Source organism: Elephas maximus, chromosome 12, assembly GCF_024166365.1.
Source record: "Elephas maximus indicus isolate mEleMax1 chromosome 12, mEleMax1 primary haplotype, whole genome shotgun sequence".
In the NCBI taxonomy this organism is placed as follows: domain Eukaryota; kingdom Metazoa; phylum Chordata; class Mammalia; order Proboscidea; family Elephantidae; genus Elephas; species Elephas maximus.
This window is the reverse complement of record NC_064830.1, coordinates 16,001,235-16,022,838: the sequence shown is the minus strand read 5'-3', so window position 1 is coordinate 16,022,838 and position 21,604 is coordinate 16,001,235. Positions and strand designations below refer to the sequence as shown.

Sequence of the window (21,604 nt, the reverse complement as noted above, 5' to 3'; positions counted from 1 at the left end):
TGCAGCCTAGGAAACCCTATGGGACAGTTCCACTCTGCCCTATAGGGTCACTATGAGTCTAAATCAACTCAGTGGCATACAACAACAACATACACTGCCTAGGAGAGTTTAGAGACAAGAAATATAGCCTCACCAGGAATGTTTCATGGAAGAGGTGCTATTTGTGCTGGGCTTCAAGAGATAGGTAGCATGCTGCTAAGTGAGATGGAAGAGAGGGTAAATTCCACGCAGAAAGACCCGAGAGTAACGGGAAGTCACAAGGCACGTCCGGGAAATAAAGGCATGACCTTGCAGGAGTCACCCACAGTAAGGTCCCTCATTGGAATTCCCGTTTTTTCAGTGTCATCTGGCTCTTAAATAAGATATTAATTACATCGTTCACATGCATCTCTCCAAATACATTAAAATCTGCTTGAAGGTTGGATCCATTATCAAATATCTTTGGATCCCAAAAGCTCTAATCACAGTGGCTTCAGCAAAGTAGATGCTCAGTACAGACCTGCTGAATCAGTAGTCAGCGTTCTAAGCTGTAAAGTGTATCCTTATAGGAATTCAGTCGCAAAACAAACACCAACAACAGAAACTCCATCCCTCAGAAAATAATCCGTTTTCCTGGCCAGGTTTTTGCTGCACATATCATTATAACATCTAAGTCCAACTAAAGAAAGAAAACGCCATCTGAATATACATCAAATATCTATGAAGCAACAGACCATTTTATGATGCACTAAAAGGCCATTAGAAACCCATGGGTTGATTTGACATCAGACTTTAAAAAAAAAAATTATTTTCTAGTTGTGAAAGTATCACATGATGTTTTACACAGAAAATTAAAAAAAAAAAAAAAAGCATAAATCCATGAACCAAGAAAGACATCCAGGGCAGCAAGTTTAATTTCAAAGACTAAACCAGGTTTTTTTTTAAGCTTTCTTTACACAGGCGCACACGCGTACGAGAAATTTAAACTGGCATCATACTGACCAATTACTTCACACAATCACTTCACTGCCGATTTCAAAATAAAATTCAGGCCACCACTTTCTTCAGTTCTTCTTTCACTCTGCAGGAAGTAAACAAACCACTTGTGAATGTGACTGCCCGCAAAGTTCCTGAAAACTCTGCACTGCTGCCCCGCCCTTCTCAGAATGAACAAGAATACACACCGACAGCCCAGGTCACCATCACGTTGACCACAGACATTTCAGATGCAGAAAGAGCCTAGAGATTATCTGGTATGACCTGTTCTTGATAGAGGAGGGAACTGAGGGACAGTAAGATTAAATCAATGACTCATCCAGGCAGAGAACAAGCAAGCGACTCTTCTAACTTCAGCCATCTTTTCTCCCTGTAGTCCAATACTTCTGAGTCATAATTGCGTTCTCTTTAAATTCAAGATGTTAAGTGTCTTCAGTTGCATGTGTTGGTTCTCACGTCCCATAATATATCTGAGGTCCCCACCTTGAATTTTTACAAGAGATAGCATCTAAGGATACAGATGAACTCTCTATGAGGAAACTTCCCCAACAAAAGCAAAGGCTCACTTCCTGGTTTGGTTTGTAACTGTAAGAAGCAAACTTTTGCTAGGCCAATTAAAAAAACAAAAAAGTAAGTATGCCAGATTCTAAGAGTCAATCTGGAAACCTCAGGTTTGGCTCTGCTGTAAAGATTCCACTTCCAAAGGCACAAACATCTACATTGTACATATTCCTTGACTTACTCTGGGGGAGGGGTGGGGAAAGAACATTTAAAAAGAGTTACACTGGGTATTTTTCCTCCACCCATATTTCCACTTAATTTTCCAATGGCCTCCACTGCCATAAAATATTCTGCCAGATAGTAGAGAAAATCTGTGAATTCCTAAAGAAAAACTTATTCTCAGAATCAGAAAATGTGAGGAGGGCTGGGTGGATCTTGAGAAACCAAGAGCCACAGGGAAGAAGTGACATAGAATGGAAATGCCTGTTCTCCTATGAGAGTGGGGACATGCACTGCCCTGTGATCACAAAATCTATTTTATGCTAGACAAGTCCTGGGAAATCCAAGAGATTTGGGGACCCCACTTGACAGTCCAGCAACAGTACTCCTGCCTTGGATGTGAACTTGCAAACTTACACCATGATCTCTGTTACCTTAATTGCCTAACCTATAATTATACAAATGTAGGGTGCATTTCTTCCATCCCACCTCTCAATGTCCTCTAGTTTCTTCCTACCATCTTCTACTCCTGGGGACCCCTAGACCTCACATTGGGAGAGCAAGTGCGAAAGGAACTAGACTTCATGAGACTCCCGCAATATGAACTGGAGAGTTCCTTGGATATAGAGACCGGCCGGGATGCCTCTTACATGCAAGCCGCCGTCCTCATCCCATAGCTAGTACTTGGTGGTAGCCATGCCTTTTACTCAGGGCGCAGAGGTCCTTGGGGACAAGTGCTGCCATCTCCCTGAGGCAGTAGTGTGTGTTTGGGATAAGCCAATGGGGTATTTCAGTGAAAGCATCAAGGGGAATATGAGAATGATCAGCTGAGCAGCAAAATTTGGCTGAGCAATTACTATGAGCCAAACACTTGACTAACGTGAGGATCTAAGTATAAGCTCATGACCCTACTCATTGGATAAATAGGCTCCCCTGCCCTAGGCCTTGGTCTTTTTTCAAAACCCACTCCAGAACCACACTGCGTGCTGAACTCCCGACCCAGTTCACGACCCGGATCCTCTCAGGGACCTCTGCCTTACTAGTTTTATGAGGAAGGCAGAAGTTTGTTAGTAATATTTGCATCCTTTAGGACCGCTAGCATTTGCCTTTTGCAAAGCAGAAGCTTAAGAGAAAAATGCTGAATGGAACTGACCTCAGCAGAAGAGGCATAAATGTATAATAGGCATCCAGCATATGGAAACATGCCCTTATTTCTAAAGGAGAGAATGAGGTGGGCAAGAGAAAGCACACGGAATTGTAGTCAAGCACACTCACATGTTAATTATGGCTAGGCCACTCAACAGCTACGAGGTACTGAGTTTAACCTCTCTGCGTTTCTGCTCCCTCTCGTAAAAAATGGGATAATGACAATACCGACCTCCTAAGGCTACTGTGAGGAATCAGAAAATATCTATAAATTGCCTATTAGTGCCTGGACAAAGTAGATTCTCCATACTAACAGTTCTCAGAATAACGTGGTTCATTTTGGAAAGTCAGAGTAGGGAAAAACCGCTTCTAAACTTAAAAAAAAAAAAAAAAAAGCCAGCCCTACTACAGCCCTACTGTTTAATATAAATACATCCCATCATAATTACCAGTGAATTAAAGAAGTGGCCATGGGGAGCTAGTCATTCTTTACTGTCCTACACACTTCTTCAACTAGCCCCTTTTAGCACAGGTTGCTGTTGTTAGTTGCCATCAAGTCAGTTCCAACTCATAGCCACCCTGCGTGTGCAAGGCAGAACGTTCTACAGGGTTTTCAAAGTTGTGACCTTTCAGGAACAGATTGCCAGGACGTCTTTCGAGGCCCCTCTGAGTGGGTTGGAACCACCAATCTTTTGGCTAGTAGTCGAGTTCTTGACTATTTGCCCGTGAGAGACAGCTAAAACAAGAGTGGGGATGAAGAGAGTAAGGCTTAGTTACCAGGACAGCCTGGGAGTCTGCAGGACTCCTGGGAATCTGAGTTTATTTCCATTAAGAACTCTGGTGGGTGAGCTGAGCACACGAGAATATCATGCCCTGGCTGTCCTCCTTCACGTTCTAGTCATACATGCTGTGTGCATTGGGACAGGTCGTCCATCCTCTCTGCCTCGGATCCCATGTTTCTGACAGCAGACAGGCGGGTGTAGGACCCTGCAGGTGCCTCGGTAGCTGCAGGAGGGTTCAGCGAAGAAGGGAAGAGGGTTCTAAGTCTTTTGCCCCAAATCAGATCATGCATGCTATTTCATTTGGGGGAAAAAAAAATCATGCTGCCAAAAAAAAAAAAAAAGTTTGTAAACACCTGATCTACATAAATGCTAACTAAAGTCCCTCTGGGCCTGGAATACGATGACTCTAACCTGAGCCCTGGGAACAGACTCTGGGTCTAGCGTTCTGTAAATTCAGAAACACCACTTGCCCCGACGGCTAAAATTAAGCAGAAGAGGAAGACAAGACACATTCACTCCGCTAGATTCTCTGCCTGCAGGCACGTGAGACTGAAACGTGGGAAGTTACATGTTTCCACATGTCCCGGCCAGATGCTCCTGAAAGTCCTGCTGCTGAAACTCACAGAAACGACTGCCTGATTGGGAAAGAGCCAGCCAGCCAAGGTCCCTTTGGGAAATCAATTATGTTCCATGGATTTTCCCAGAATAGTGGACACCGAGGCTATAACTTGGTGCAAAAAAGCCACATCAAAGTTCCATGAACTCAGCACTATGATTCAGGGAAGAAGCTGGCCACGTTTGAGTACTTAAGGTGCGAGTCATAGCCTGACCCTGGTAATTCTCCAGAGAGATGGGGCTCTACCAGTAGCTGCATGTACGGATCACATGGGTTATTTTCTCAAGGTAAATGGTGAGAAGGCTATGGATTTCTAAGTCATTTTGATCTGAAACTTTTTTTTTTAAATATGGTCCTTCTACCTAAAATACAACTCCTTTTTTTTTTTTCTTTTTCCCCTCCCAAACTGGGTCATACTTCAAGGGGTAGAAAGAGAGCAAAGGAGGCTCGTTCTCCTCCCCTTCCCCTTTTTGTCTCTGTCATAGCATTTAGCTGACTTTTGTCTTAAACCATTCCTTTTGACTTTCTGGATCTTTCAGCAGCCTTTCCACAGAGGCAGTGGGCCTACAAAAGGGACTGCCATGGCAAAGCTGAGCGGTGATCAAGTTCCAGCTCCCTGGAAAAGACAACTCAGTAGACGCTACATGGTGGCTACAGGCGACAGCCATTTTGCAAGACTGTTGCCGCGCTTCATGCTTCCATCTGTCAACCTTCAGTGCCATGGGACAGAAACTCTCTAGCAATCCGTATGCTTCCCTGGAATTCCAGCCTGCCTCTCTCTACCCCAGTTTGTCATTAATGAACTGGGCACGCTCAAGGTTTGGCGACCTCAGCTCCAATCCCTAAGAGGAACACCAAGTATCTGATATCAAGCTGCAGAAAAAATAAACATGTTGATATTTGGAGGTGGGGGAGGAGAGTTAGATGGCCCACAGCACCTACAAGGTAAGTAGTTCAAAGATTAGAAAGAGGGTGCGAGGAAAGAGCAGTTCTTTTATGTCCAAGAAAAGCCTTTACAGAAGTTATACCCTTAGGAGTTCTTCTCTGACGTCTCAGAAGAGACACGGAAGCAGAGGTGGCAAAATGTCTACTAAGTATTTAGAGGGATTACGGTTATACTCAATTCCATAAACACTCACCGAGAGCCAAGTCTGAGTGAGCGCAAGCTAAGATGCTGTGGGGGAACACGAGAAATCAAGCGGCGTACCCCACTCCCCTGCAAATTCCACAACACACTGGCGTGGTATTAGGCACTCGGAACCCAGGACCACAAATGCCAAAATGGACAATGGTGAGACCAGTTTACCTTAATCATGTCAAGTACCCACCTGCACACAATCTCATCCTTTCAAATAGCCATCCATACTTTCATACCCCTATAAGTGAACCCAAAAGGGAATTAAAAAAAAAAAAAAAAAACCTGCAGTTGATTAATTCAACAACTATTTATCAAACGCTTCTAATTTCTAGGTACCCTCAAAGCCAGATTAGATGCACTGCCTTTTGTGCTAAGTTTATAGTCTGGTGATAGCTGAGTAAATCAGTGGTTCTAAGTGCTGAGCAATATGGATTTTGACAGAGGCAAGTGCAAGGAGGCAGAGAGGGAGCTTCTAAATCAGACTGGCTCCCAGGAAAAGCTCCCTGCACCCACTGATCATGGAGAGGGAACAACCAATAAGAAGCCATAGAGCTGTGAACTTTATGGTTCTCTTGGAAAACTACAAAACCCACAAATCATTTCCTGTATGCTGGGGGGCCTGAAATTAGATGAGGATATAGGGAGGCCAGGAACTGCCTCATGGGTTCAGACAGAGAGTCTGAACTTTGTCCTTGAGGCTCTGTGACCCATTGCCATAGCAGGGTATCTTGCTGTGTTTATCATTTTAGAACAATTACTCTGGCAACATTTCTCTGGGCAGGGAAACCAGTTAGAACTGTCTTGCGGGTAAGTAATAACCTGAAAACGGCCTGCAGGTACTAAAAGGCTATCAAAGAATGTATGAAGAAGTAGACTATAAGCCACCAGGCCTTCCATAATGTGAAGGCTTATTCGTATGTTGAAGCTGAGTAGCATCTCAAATGCCACTCGATTAAAACAGAGCATTTTAGAGGATATACCTGAGTTAACAGTGAAGTGGGAAGAATCCTGGTCTAAGATTCAGCAGATCCACCTTCAAGACTCAACTCCAAATGAAATTCATGAGATCTTGACCCAATCCACATACTTCTGGAAGGCTCCCTGTCATCAATGGTAAAGGAGTGAATCACAAGGCTCTACTTCTCACTGGGTGTCAAAGGGGTCATGAGATGCCATACACAAAAGAAATGCAAAATTATTAACCCACCAACCCCGGTGCCATCGAGTCGATTCCGACTCATAGCAACCCTATAGGACACAGTAGAACTGCCCCATACTATTAAAGGTCTGTAAATGAGAGTACTATGGTGGCGGAGCTTCAGGCTCCTCCTTACACTAAGAACATCTGACTCTCCAGTTCAGGCACTTCACAGCTACTTCAGGTGCCTACCATGTGCCAGACACTGTAACAGGTGCTGAGGATGCAAAGACAATTAAGGAAGATGCCTCCCGTCCTCAAGGAGCTTGCCCTTGTTGCTGTGTGCCGTGGAGTGGATTCCAACTCACAGAGGCCCTATTGGACAGAGTAGAGTTCCCTAGGCTGAATCTTCACAGAAGCAAATCACCAGGTCTTTTCTCCTGTGGAGGTTCTGGGGAATTCTACCCACCGACCTTTCAGTTGGCAACCTTTGCACCACCAGGGCTTATATAAATGGTTATCACTGTGCAGCTTAATCCAGAAAAAAAGACCACAGGAAATGACTCCTCAGTGTCCGACACGTTCCTCTATGAATCAGGCAACTCCCTTAACGTGTATCTGGGATATTTTGGAAAACCCAATAAGTTTTAAAAAGGTTATGAGGGGTCGCCTTATTTTTAAGGTCCCAAGGGGCTCGTGGCCATGTAGTATTTTTATAGTTACATTCAGAAGCATCAAGAGCTGTACAGATTTTGCACTGACTCTGAATTTAACCAGTATTTAAGTGTGCTGATTATAGCTACAAGTATACTTCTTGTTCCAGTGTGTGGTTGGAGAGGTGGATGGGCAAGAAGCTTGGGAAATTTACAGCACAAAAATAGCATGTGGTCTGTCTGTTTGAAAAGAATCAATCCCTCTGTGACTACACAGTAAGAAAGGGCCTGTAGAGCTAACAAAAGTCTGAGAGGAAACCCGGGTTTTTGTCACCATATCCCTGTGTTACTAGACACTAACCAGGTTCTTCCACAGTCTGGGAGGCACAGCAGACACAGGGCTGGGGACTTAAGTAGGCAAGGAGGCTGGGACGTTGGGGACCACCCAAGTAAAACCTCCAGGCATGGTGCCAGATTTAAAGAAAATAATTAAAACTGAAAACACACTAATTGTTTTCTAATTGGCTTTTCATGAAGTATCGCCTATCCACAGTTGCGGAAATGAGTTGTAGGTGGCAGGGGTGGCCTACAAGGTGTTAAAAGAGGAACTCTGGTCCAGTCACTAGTCAACTCCATAAGCACTCTGAGCTTCCAGTTCCTCCACTGTTAGAATGTAGGGGTTCAATCTAAACTATACTCTGGAGGTTTCCATTGTTACTATGATTTCGTCTCAGTGGCCATTGAAGAGAGGCCCCAAGCTTGTTCCAACCTGAGTGGCTGGGTTAACTATTTTTTTAAAAGACATTGGGCTTCCACAGGAAACCCTGGTGGCGTAGTGGTTAAGTGCTACAGCTGCTAACCAAGAGGCCGGCAGTTAGAATCCACCAGGTGCTCCTTGGAAACTCTATGGGGCAGATCTACTCTGTCCTATAGGGTCACTATGAGTTGGTATCAACTCGACGGCAGTGGGTTTGGTTTTTTGGGGGGGTTTGAGCTTCCACATAAGATTTCCTTTGAAAAAAAGGGTTTCTGTACCTCCCTCCCAAATAATCTTGGAAAACCATGTATTACATAATCTCCATGATTTCCTTTAAGCTTAACCTTCTACAATTCTATATCCAGACACATCAGTGTTGCCTTACAATAAAAACTTCAAAGGAAAACGGACGTCTTATCTTGCCCAATAGGTTCTGGCACAGTGCTCCAGACACCTAATAAACACATTCAATAATGAAATCCCAATGTGTCCCAAAATTTCAACTCACTGAGAAAAATGGAACAAGGAGGTTTCTTTTTGTCTTAAAAACACTATTTACCTTTCTTGTGATGGGGAGGAGGTGTGGGTATCTTTCTAAATGTTGGTACATGTTCACTACAGAAAATAAAGGTAAAATAAAATTACAAAATAAAACTATCTAGAATACCACCCTTGATAGTAACTACTGTTAAAATTTGCTATGTTCTTTCCATATATGTGTACAATATATCTTACGAAGTTACTCTACTTATGTACAGGTTAGATCTGAGTCATTAATCTAGTCCAAATTGATCAAGACATATTTTTGTCTACACTGACAATTTGTTAGACCCACATCATAATGTAAGTGTCATAATATCTAGCTAGCAATGAATGGGATGGCACCCTCTTTGATGATCCAAATACTGAAATGGATTTTGGACCCCAAGTCAAAAAGCAAACCAAACCAGTTGCCTTCAAGTTGATTCTGACTCATGACAACCCAAGTGTTACAGAGTAGAACTACATCGTAGAATTTTCAAGGCCATAATCTTTATGGAAGCAGACAGTCACCCATATTTTCAGTAGCAACAAAGATGTAATAACTTTAAAAAACTGGAAACATCTCCTTCCCTCAGTATGATGAACTGGATTTTCTAAAGGTGCCTCACTGGACAACAGCTAAAGCCTGCTTAAAACAGACTGAACTATCTTATCCTCTATGTCACTGATTCTTTCTTCTACCTCATTAAATCTGTTGATAAGTCCTTTTATCGTGTTTCTCATTTTAGATACTGTCCCCCCTTTCAGTTGCAGTATCTGTTTTTTTAATTCTTATTTTGTTCTTGAATTATTTCCTTATTTCTTTTAGCTTTTTGTCTATATCTTCCCTTAAGTCTTAAATTATATTTAACATTGTTGCATTATATTCTTCCATTTAAACTGCAGAACAGAATTTCAAATTCTCACGTACTCTACACTTTCTGGAGGCTGGTGGAACCCCTGAAACTATTGTCCTGAAATAATATTTAAACCTTAAACCAAAAATATCCCCTGAAGTCATCTTAGAACTGAACAATACTTTAGCTTAACTATTAAAAAATATCTGCCTTGAGTATTATGCTCTTTTAAGAACTATCTACATGGGATCAAATTGACAACAGCAACTTGAAAGATTAGATAGGAACCTTAGGGTGCAGTGAGTAAAAAACACATTGCATTGGGCAAATTGGCTGCAAGAGATCTCTTTAAAGTGTTAAAAAAGCAAAGATATTATTACCTGGAGGCCTAAGGTGCACCTGACCCAAGCCAAGGTGTTTTCAATTGCCTCATATGTATGTGAGAGCTGGACAATGAATAAAAGAAGACGGAAGGAGAACTGACGCCTTTGAATTGTGGTGTTGGAGATGAATATTGAATATACCATGGACTGCCGAAAGAACAAACAAATCTGTCTTGAAAGAAGTACAACCAGAATGCACCTTAGATACAAGGATGGCAAGACTACGTCTCACAAACTTTGGACATGTTATCATGAGGGATCAGTCCCTGGAGAAGGATATCACACGTGGTAAAAGGTCAGCGAAAAACAGCAAGACCCTCAGCGAGGTGGGGGGACACAGTGGCTACAACAACGGTCTCAAGCACAGCAACAATCGTGAGGATGGTGCAGGACTAGGCAGTGTTTCGTTCTGTTGGGCATAGGGTCCCTATGAGTCAGAACTGACTTGACAGCACCTAACAACAACAACAACATATAATAAAGTTATAACAGAGAGGGCCAACAAAGTCGAAAGTAATTTTCTTTGAGAAGATTAATAAAACTTAATTCTATGGCTGGGTGGTCAAGGAAAAAAAAAAGAGAGAGATGTCCTAAATAAACTGTATTTGTAATTAAAAACAGTCAGCAGAGACTATATGGATAATGTTATCATAATTAACTTGAAAACTAAGGAACAATGAATATAATCCTGGAAAAATATATCTTAAGAAAACTGACTGAAGAATAAATACGCAGTTGAAATAATTTTATATGCTTTAAAGAAATATAAGTTAGAACTCTTCCCACAAAGAAATGAGTAGGCTGAGTACTACCAAAATTTCAACATCAGATAATTCAAATCAAACACAAAATCTTCTAGGGAACAGGAAAGAAAGGAAAAAGAAAAACCCCTCTCAAATCAGACAAAAGCAGTTAAAGAAAGGAACTATATAGGCCAAACTCACTCATGAGTAAAGAAGCAAAAATTTAAACCAAAATAATAGCAAATAGAATCCAGATGCGTATCTGATGTGTATTAAAAAAAAAAAAAAGTTAAACAAGCTAGATTTATTCTAGGAGTGCAAGTGAGTTTAACACTGGACTAAGCTATAAGTATAACATAACACAGCAAGAGAAAAAACAGTAGGAAACGTGTGGCCATCTTAATAGATGCAGAAAAAGTCTTTGCTAAAACTCAACATGCATTTATGATTAAAACATAAAAACCACAACTTTGCAAAACAGAAACAGAAGGGAACTTCCTTAACCTGATAAAGGACATTTGGAAAAAATTATAGCAAACATCACGTTTAATGAAATTAGAAAATCCCTTATTAAAAATCGGGAAAAAAGGAAAGGATAGCTTCTACACATACATACACATTATCTATATATATATATACATGTACGTGTGTGTACACACACACACACACACACACACACAAACACACACACACATATATAGAAACCCTGGTGGTACAGTGGATAAGAGTTATGGCTGCTAATCAAAAGACTGGCAGTTTAAATCCACCAGGCACTCCTTGGAAACCCTGTGGGGGCAGTTTTACTCTGTCCTATAGGGTTGCTGGAAATCCTTGTGGCGTAGTGGTTAAGTGCTACAGTTGCTAACCAAAGGGTCAGCAGTTCCAATCTACCAGGGGCTCCTTGGAAACTCTATGGGGCAGTTCTACTCTGTCCTATAGGGTCGCTATGAGTTGGAATCGACTCGACAGCACTGAGTTTTTGGTATAGGGTTGCTATGAGTCAGAATTGACCCAATGGCAGTGGGTTTGCTTTATATATATATATACATATATATATATAAAATATGAGAATTGAAAAGGAGTAAACAATACTTACATTATTCATTAAATATTTCCACATTGGAGAATGTATAGATAAAATATTACAAATAATAAAGGTCTAGTAAAGTGCTTGGATGTAAGATTAATATACAAAAGTCAATGACAGTTTTATATTCCAGCAGAGACACCACATCCAAGGGCATCAGAAAATTAAGGTACCCTAGGAGCAATCCTACAAAAGATTAGTAAGGCTTCTCTAAAAATGTGAATAAATTTTAACCAAAAGCGATTTAAGAAGATTTGAGTATATGAAGAGTGATACAATGTTTATGGATGAGAGGGCCCAATATCACTAAAATGTGCCAATTCTTTCTGAATTGATCTACATATTTAACGCAATTCAAACTCCCCACAGGGTTTTGTTGTTACTAATATTACTGATCAGATGTTTCAAAAACCAGAAAATTTCTACAGAACAGCAAAGGTCCAAATATCATTGAATAAGAGGATAAAGGTGAGAGGAATAAAGTGAGGGGATGAAATATTAAAACTTATTAGAAAGCTTTAGTAATTAAGGGAGTGATGCACCAATGAAGTCGCAGGCAAACTGACCAACAGGTACGGTATTTTACGAAAATAACGCACACCCATGTTCGTTTGCCAACCACATCCTCTTCCCAGGGAGGTATTTTTCTAAGCATCAGTATGCCAATTTTTTTTTTTACATGTTGCTGCAAAAAAAAAAAAAAAAAAAATTAGCACAGAGCACTTATGAAAGTACCTTGAGGGAGGATGGTGCAGTTCGCAAACGAACACAGACAGTGCACGTTATTTTTGTAAAAATACAGTAAATATAGAGCACGGAAACAGACTGATGCAGATGTGGAAACTTGACACATAACAGAGTTTGTATTTCAGAAAAGGTAAAAAGGACTAGTCAATAAATGGTACTAGGTAAACTATTTATCCTTCTGGGTGAAAACTATATTGGATTCCTACCTCACACTATACATAAAAGGCAATTCCAAATATTTTTCAGACTTTAACCCAATAGGTTAAATATGTCAAAGGGGAAGGAATAATTCAGAAAAGGAGGGTGAGAATGTTGGCACAACTTGAAGAATGTAATCAATGTCACTGAATTGTACACGTAGAAATCGCTGAATTGCTGTATGGTTGTGTGTATTTTCCCAACAAAAATAAACAATATGAATTATTTTAAAAAATAAAAACGAAATAATAAGGGAATAATGTTATGGCCTCAGGATATGGAAGAATACCTTAAACAAAAAGCCCTCACTATAAATGGACAAACGCCACCCATCAGTCAGTTTGTTGTACTCTGGTGGCTCGTGTGTTGCTGTGATGCTGGAAGCAATGCTACCAGTATTTCAAATATCAGCAGGGTCACCCATGGTGGACAGGTTTCAGCAGAGCTCCCGGACTAAAACATAAAGGCTTGGTGATCTACTTCTGAAAATTAGCCAACGAAAAGCCTATAGATCACAACAGAATATTGTCCAATATCGCGCTGGAAGATGAGCACCTCTTAGGTATATATGCTCCTCCTAGGTATATTCAGGAGCCCTGTTGGCTCGGTGGTTAAGAGGTTGGCAGCTAACCAAAAGGTCAGCAGTTCGAATCCACCAGGCACTCCCTGAAACCCTACTGGGCAGTTCTACTCTGTCCTATAGTGTCGCTATAAATCGGGATCCTCTCGGCAGCAATGGGTTTAGTTTTGGTTTGAGGTATACGCAGCGAAACCTGTGAAAGTGGGAACTCAATAGGGCTGTCCTGCTATTCCAGGTCTCACAAGTTTTCTGCCTTTGACAGGATGCAGTCTTAACACCTTTCTATTGCTCCTTTTGTGGAAAATACTTGAGTTTTCTTTCTCTGATAGGTTTCTAGCTTACACAAGTTCCGCTTTTCACAGGTTTTTACACTAATAGTAAAAAAAAAAAAACCCATGCATACCAAGAAATATGTATAAGAATATTAATAGCAGAATGTTTTAAAACAGTAAAGGCTCAAAAATAACTCATGCCCACTGACAAAAGAATTCATAAATCGCTCTATATTAACATTCTGCAATATTATATAATAGGGAAGTGAACAAATATAGCTACAAGGAACAATGTAGTTAAATCTTAGAAACAGAACACGAAGTGAACAAGTCTACAGCATGACACGATTTTTAATGAGTAAAATTATATATCTCTTAGTGATACGGACTACCTAAGCTAGCAAGGGAAGCTGCCCTGCGGTGCAGTGTTTGAGCTTGGCTAATCCCTGACGAAGATGAAAAGAAAACATTTATTCACTGCTTATGACGATGGGAATTGGTATGATCATTTCAGAAATTACTATATCTTCTTTTAAAATCAATCATTAGACTTTCTTTAGGTCCAATATGCTCCTCCTAGATATATGCAGGAGTCCTGGTGGTACAGTGCTAACCAAAAGGTCAGCAGTTCGAATCCACCAGCCACTCCCTGGAAACTCTGTGGGGCAGTTCTACTTTGTCTTATAGGATCACCATGAGTCGGAATCGACTAGGCAGCAACAGGTTTGGTTTTGGTTTGGGGGAAGAATAGGGCAGCAGAGCAGTAAGATACGAGAGAAACACACAGATAAAACAGTGTTGACAACGTTCTTATTTAGGATATAAGTTTGTGGATAGTCATTAATTATGTTTCATAACTTACATATATGAAGTTTTCTATGTATACGATACTATCTAACGCATTGCTTTAAAAGCTCTGCACAGAACATACTATGGCATAATCCTATTTAGATTAAAAAATGGGTATAGTTTATGTGTACTGAATTTTTCTAGATGGATGAATAAACAAAAAATAATAGTTCATTATTAAAGAAGATTTAGATATAGGGAAGAGGAGATAGATAACTTAAATTTTTATTTAATACCTTTCCTGTAGTTTAATTTTAATTTATTTTTTTAGCCATGTGAAGATACTTATTAAAAAATATAAAAAGTTACCAGCTTAGGTGGTAAACCTTTGGAACACAAATTCAAAGGTTTTGATTAAGAGCAAAGAGAACTCCTGAATGGATTCAGAAAACACAGTGCTCATTCATCATCTATGAATTTAAAGAACCTGTGGGTGGTCTGGCTGAGTTCCCAGGCCAGGTCTCTGAGGACGGACATCCTGGACAACGTTCCACACTCTCCTTACCCCCATCACCGCCTTGGCCAGAGAGAGCTCTGGGCTAAAAGGGCCCAGAGCAAACTCATGGGCCAGCTCTAAGGTCTTTAGATTTCATGGTCCTTTTAATATCAAGAATATCATTCAATTCCTGCCCTTAATGTATAAGAACCTTCCTCAGACCACGTACTTTTAATTTATTCTCTGTTTTACTGGAAGATTCTTGATTCCCTAAAAAAAAAAAAAAAGAGAAAGATTACTGTGAAATGCCTGCCTCAAGCTAGCCCCCTTTCAAAGATTCTAAAATACGATTTTTCCCTTCCTGGAGCAATTTATAAGGTCCCTCCCTGGGTGGCACAAATGGTTTACTCTCACCTACTAACCTAAAGGTTGTCAGTTCGAATCCACCTAGGGTCACTGTGGAAGAAAATCCTGGCATTCTGCTCCCATAAAGATCACAGCCAAGAAAACCCTATGGAGCAGTTCTCCATGAGGCTGCCATGAGTTAGAGGCAACCTGACAGCAACGGGTTTGGTTGGGAACAATTTATACACAAAACATCCTGCTTCTTGTCAGTCTCTACATTCAGTTTTCTTATTCGTACAGTGGAGAAAAGTTTATCGTAATATTCTCTTAACTCCGATTTTTCAAAATCCTAAATTACCTTTGATGTCCTTTCTGGGGATATTGGTGGTAGGATTACATACACTTTCTGGTGTTTAGTTCAGCTTGGACCACAGTGTTCAACTTAAATTGTGCCACGAGTATTCAGAACAGAATTCCAAAGCAATGCGTGGTCCTCTCGCATGGTCCATTTTTCCACGGTTGGCCTCCTCAGAGCCACTGGCATCTCCTCTCTCCCTCCCAGGCATTCTGCACATTAATGGACTTCACAGTCATGTTCCTAAACTCTGTAAAACAGCTCTTCTTATTTCACAGTATGTGTCCCCTCCCATAGCTGGGGATAGTTACTGCTGGACTTCAAGCTCTCTTCTGAAGTGCTTACAGCACCAACTGATACCTTTTAAAGGCACTCTTCCAAAACTCCATATTCAGAAATGATCCAATCCCTCTCCTGCCACCCACATGACCATCTGAATCCTGCAGGGACCTGCAATACTAAATTACTTCCCTTCTGAACAAGCAATTTTCCAAGATGTCCTAACCCTCCCTGCTTTCCTGGTGCTAAAAGTCACCTTCTAAAAGTCCCTTTAAAATCTTCGTTATCAGGCACAAAGGTAATAGGAGATTTGGAAGATGGGCATCCGGGTTGGAGATCTCTCCATTAATTACCAATTGCACCATCTTGAACAATTCTCTTTCAGTCTTGGTTTTCTCAACTGTACCATGGTAACAGCAATGGCTATACCTCACAGAAGGGTCGTATGAACTAATAAAATAACAGTGCATGTTGAAGTTCATTTATAAACTCCAAAGCAACATACAAATGATAGGTGTCAACAGAGATCATTAGTTACTCTATCTCTTCCTAGAGATATGGACAGGGTCCAAACAGGCTTGGCTTCAGGAATCTGAGTTTAAATTCAAGCTCCTTTAATGTTGTCCATTCTCTTGTGTTGTGATGGAAGATATTTCCTAGTCAGACCCAGAAAATTCCTACATACCTGCATTGTAATGAGAATATTCTTCCTTCACAGATCAAAACTTGCACAACTATCAAAAAGCCTAGCCCTCCCCACAGCTGTGAGGAACGGTGCTTCCGGTCATCCTTTTTTTAATGTGTATCTCAGCTTCCAATTTTTAACACACACCCACGCAATTACTTTCTTTCCCTTCCCTCAGAGCTCAAGATGGGATGATAATTTCATTTGTTTTCAGTTTTTACCAGGAACTAATATGTGAGTAACTAACATTCAGTGGTATTTACACCTTATGAAAAAGGTCCGGATTCCTCGGCTCATTTGATCCTGACAAATGACTTCCAGGAAGAGTGGGGGAGGTTTGTTGTCATTCCCATTTGATAAATGAAGAAATCAAGGCTCTGAGATTTGAGTGACATCCCCAAGATCACTCAGCCAAGAAATGGCAAAATGGACCAGTCTTCCCTCAGTGCCGCTCTCTTTCCACTCCACCGTGTTGTTGTTAGTTGTCGCTGGGTCGGCCCCCGGCTCATGATGACCCCATACACAACGGAACTAAATGCTGCCTGGTCCTGGCTCATTCCCATGATTGAGTGCAGATCAGACTACTGTGAACCCTAGGGTTTTCACTGGCTGATTTTTCCAAAGGAGATTGCCAGGCCTTTCTTCCTAGTCCATCTTAGTCTGGAAGCTTTGCTGAAATCTGTTTAGATCAGAGCAACATGTAAGCCTCCACTGACAGACGCGTGGTGGCTCTGCATGAGATGAACTGACCAGGAATCGAACCCAGGACTCCCACAGAGAAGGCGTGAATTCTACCACAGAGCCACCACTGCTCCCTACCTCCGCCTCCCCCGCCCCAGCTAAACCACAAAGCCTTTCATTCACTGAGTAGCCTGAAGCAGAGACTTCCAAAACTTTTTGGCTTGAGTACAGCCTAAAATAATTTTAAAAACTACACATGGCCTTTGTACATTCTTCACTTGCCCTCTAAACACTTTATAAGAATTTTAAACGGGTGAAAAAGATGCAAACTCTGGCATATTAGAAATACTGTCTTCTAAAGTAAACCGTAAGAGTTGAGAAAGATGTAATTTTTGCCATTGTCCTTTATTTTTTAAATATCCATGAACTTGTTTTTCTGACCGAGAATTGATATCATTTATCTCTGCAACTACAGCCCCATATTTCTCTGACATAATTTTAATTTGCTATAGTATTATCTATGATTAAATGTCTACATTTCATTCTTAGTATTTTTATTAATTTTAAAAAGTAGTAGAAAATACTTTATTAATTTTTAGAATACCTTGTTACTTTTAGGCTGTAAGTATTAAAAATTATCATGATTATGATTATATTACACAATTGATCAAAGTGGCATAAGTGTCATAAAACTGATGTATATTTCTTAAGTCTAAAAAATAAACTTTTATTAAACATAGAATGATCCAGATGCTTTTTTTTTCCTCCTGAAACCTGTGTATCCAAGGATAACTACTGGTTATAATAAGATCTAATTCAAGGTCAATTTTTTTGCAACCTTTAATTTTTATAGATTTAATCGCTTTTGGGAGTCCCTGGGTAATGCAAACAGTTAAGCACTTGGCTACTGACCAAAAAGCTGGAGTTTCGAATTCACCCAGAGGAGCCTTGAAAAAAAGTCCTGGCAATCTGCTCCTGGAAGATCACAGCCATGAAAACCCTGTGGAGCAGTTGTACTCTGCACACGTGGGTCGTTATGAGTCAGAACTGACTCAGCAGCAACTGGACTGAAGCGGAATGACTTTAGCACCTTGCTCACATAAATACATAGACGCGAACAGATGGTGTTTTGTACAAATGATATTCAACTTGAACTTCTTACGCCTATATGCCAAAAATCACATAGCAATTAAACAAAAGTAGTTTTAATCAGTTGATATTCTTACAAAAGGAAACTTTTGGAAATCTCTGGATTTGCACAAGAATGTGTTACCAAGTCATCAGATCCACTCAGTTTCTAGTGTCTGAGAAGTATACCAAAGACCGTACTTAAGAAAACCTACTTGCACCCATTCCTTTTTCTCTTAGAGGTACCTTGATTAATCAATATGTTCAGAAAAAGTGTGAAAAAAATACTAATTCCAATGCACCTTTCTACATAAAATTATCATATCTTAATATTTTTTAACAAATATTTAATTATATGCTTTTCGATATTATTTGCATACACATACACAAATATACTATATATATGTGTCAGTGCTGTTAGGTGCCACTGAGTCCATTGTGACTGAGAGCCACCCCGTGTGGCGAAGAAGAACTGCCCCACAGGCTGCAATCCTTACAGGAGCAGGTCACCAGGTCTTTCTCCCACAGAGCCTCTGGGTAAGTATAAACCACCAACATTTTGTTTAGCCTTTGAGCTACCAGGGCTCCATATATACAGACAGAGAAGAAGAGAAAGAGATTTTTAAAAACACTGACAAATAAGTTATGCAACACAACTTATAAAATAGATTATTAAAATCATCAAACTCAAGATTAAAATGATATTGAGGAAATTGTATTGTGTTACCCATTTTACCGTAAATTATAATGACAAGATACTAATGATTTTCTCATTAGTATACAATACATCAATGTTAAATTTAACCAAAATTATGCTTTATTTATGACACTATAAGAAAGATGGAAGGAATGATGGGGTCTTTGAAAACTGTGTATGCATGTGTCTACTAAGCTCTGTTGTTGGACTTTTGGAAATAACCAAAAATAACCATATTGTAATAAGGAGGGAGGGACCAGTCCCTGGAGAAGGACATCGTGCTTGGGAAGGTAGAGGGTCAGCAAAAAGAGGAAGACCCTCAACAAGACGGATTGACACAGCAGCTGTAACAATGGGCTCAAGCTTACGAACAATTATGAGGATGGCGCCGGGACTGGGAGGCATTTCATTCTGTTGTACGTAGGGTTGCTATGAGTCGGAACTGACTGGAAGGCACGTAACAACAACAGTAAGAAAAAAAAAAAATTGTTACAGATTACATGATCAGATCCTTCCTTGTGACTTCACTGCCTTCAGTCTTCTCTCAACATGGAACGCACAACAACCCCAACGAACTTATAAAAAACGCTTTCTTTTTTTGTTTTTATACCCTATCATTATTACCCTTTACAAATTGTAATGGTTCTCCACTGGCCAGTCGAAGATGCTAACTCCTTCGACTGGCAAATACTCAGGGCACAGCCACCACAATCTGGCTTACAAATACTGCTGTTTTCTCAACCTTGGCCACTCTCTTCTCTCCACATCAGGCTCAAAAATGTCCTACGGTCGTGAGCAGAGATCTCTAATACTCAGCATCAATTTCTCATTTCCTTAGTTTTGCTCTGTCCTATGTTCAGGTAGGGTCGCTATGAGTTGGAATCGACTCAATGGCCATGGGTTTGTTTTTCGGTTTTTTTTTTTTTGGTTATGCTCAAGTGGGAACCCTAATGGCGAAGTAGTTAAAGAGTTTAGCTGCTAACCAAAAGGTCAGCAGTTCAAATCCACCAGCCACTCCCTGGAAACCCTATGGGGCAGTTCTGCTCTGCCCTATAGGGTCGCAATGAGTCAGAATGGGCTTGACCACAACAGGTTCAGTATGCTCAAGTGAGGAGCACTATTGGCTCAGCAAGTAAGCATTCAGCTATTAACTCAAAGGTCAGTAGCTCGATCAGCAGGAGAAAGACATGGCAGTGTGCTTCCACAAAGGTTCACAGCCATGAAAATCCTATAGGGCAGTTCCACTCTGTCCTACAGGGGGCACCATGAGTTGGAATCAACTCAGTGGCAAAGGGCTCAAGTATTGGTAACACAGCATTTGTGTGAACAATACTCAAAGAAAAACATATTTTTAAAAATTGATGCCTGCCCTGCTTTTTTTCCCTCTTTTAACCCTCTCAGCCCCAAGCACATGACCTTGATACAATGCTTATTAATGTCTGCTGCTTGATCTTTCTAGAGAAATGTATACTGTAATAGTGAAAAGGTATTCGATCTTTTATTAGGAGTTATTAACCCACGGTCATCGAATCCATTCTGACTCACAGCAACTCCATGGGACAGAGTAGAACTGCCCCATAGGGCTCCCAAGGCTGTAATCTTTACCGAAGCAAGACTGCCACATCTTTCTCCCGTGGAGTGGCTGGTGGGTTCGAACTGCCAACCTTTAGGTTAGCAGTAGGAGTTATTACCAGCCCTCAATATTGGTATGTGTGAACACCAAAGAGCTTATAGAAAACTTACCTGGTCAACAGATTGACTTAAAATCATAGCCTAGACAACAGCACATATGTAAAAATGGCCCAAATTTCTCTACAGACAAAAACCCTGAACTAAGATAAATATGGAAAAATGTGCAGTTGTGATGATTTATTTTAACAATACCTTCTGCCACAGCATCTCTGTTTCCATTTCTAAAAATATTGCTCGTTTCTCCACATCAGCAACTCTGAAACCATGAAAAACTAAAGCAGAGTATTGATATTTCGGTTTCTAGTTAGTGTTTTAAACTGACCTTTGCCTTAAAGGCTTACCAGCCAAAAGAAGACATACAGGGAGCAGAGCAATAAACGGGTCCGATTTCCCAAATGCCGGCTATTTCCAAGGCCGAATGACCGCCAAGGCCGAGCTATCGTTTCTTAGCCAAAGATTTCTTTTTATATCGATGACATGTTCCACTTGGCGGGGGGGAAATTCAGATTTAGCTACTTCAATCACAGATGTGCGAATTGGGGGTAGTTTGTATTGCATTAAAACTGTTTCTCTTTATAAACCCTAAACATTTAAAAATATCTTTGCTTATGCTGGAATGTTATTTTCTGGTATTTTGGCCTCTGCAACATGAATTTTTTATGAATATGAAGCCGTTTCACAGTTCTTGGAATTTGAGACAGATTCCCAAACAGAATGTCCTGAGGGGTGGGAGTGGGCAGGCAGAGCAAAGAATGTGAAAATACCGCTGGGGCCATATAGTGGGTTTTTCCTCTCTGCTTTAATGTCCTTCCCCATACCTGAGGAGACTCGGTCTAACTCCGGACAAGTAAATGCCCTGCAGAGAATGATCCAATAATGCTTAAATGTTAAAGCTAAGGTTAAAAAAAAAAAAAAAAAACAGTTATAAAGTGCTTATTTTCCAGGGCATGGACCAGGAAGGGAGGGAGCACCTTCAAACGTCAGTTTTGCCTTGTTCTTTACCAGAGACAATGGTACAAGGGGCTATTTGCTTCAGCTAAGAAATATAGCAGTAACAGCAACATAGCCCCAGGGGCATACTGCAAATATCGGTATATGGATAAATGTGTTCAATAAGACTTCTTAAGCAGGACGCTTAAATGT

At 40.6% G+C, this 21,604-nt stretch overlaps 1 protein-coding gene across 4 annotated transcripts in view; it reads right to left on the bottom strand.

Moving 5' to 3' along the window:
• The window catches only part of RNF144A (ring finger protein 144A), a 153,011-nt gene that overhangs the window by 92,800 nt on the left and 38,607 nt on the right, over positions 1–21,604 (bottom strand). The window contains exons 1-2 of one of the 4 annotated variants that reach the window (XM_049904884.1): positions 1,164–10,224; positions 982–1,060 (exon numbers count right to left, since the gene is read on the bottom strand). The exons of 2 other annotated variants lie outside the window; for them this stretch is intronic. The gene's annotated coding sequence lies outside the window, so the exon portion shown is untranslated. Of the gene's footprint in view, positions 1–981; positions 1,061–1,163; positions 10,225–21,604 lie in introns of those variants that run through there. One more of the 4 variants, XM_049904883.1, reaches the window with a different exon arrangement.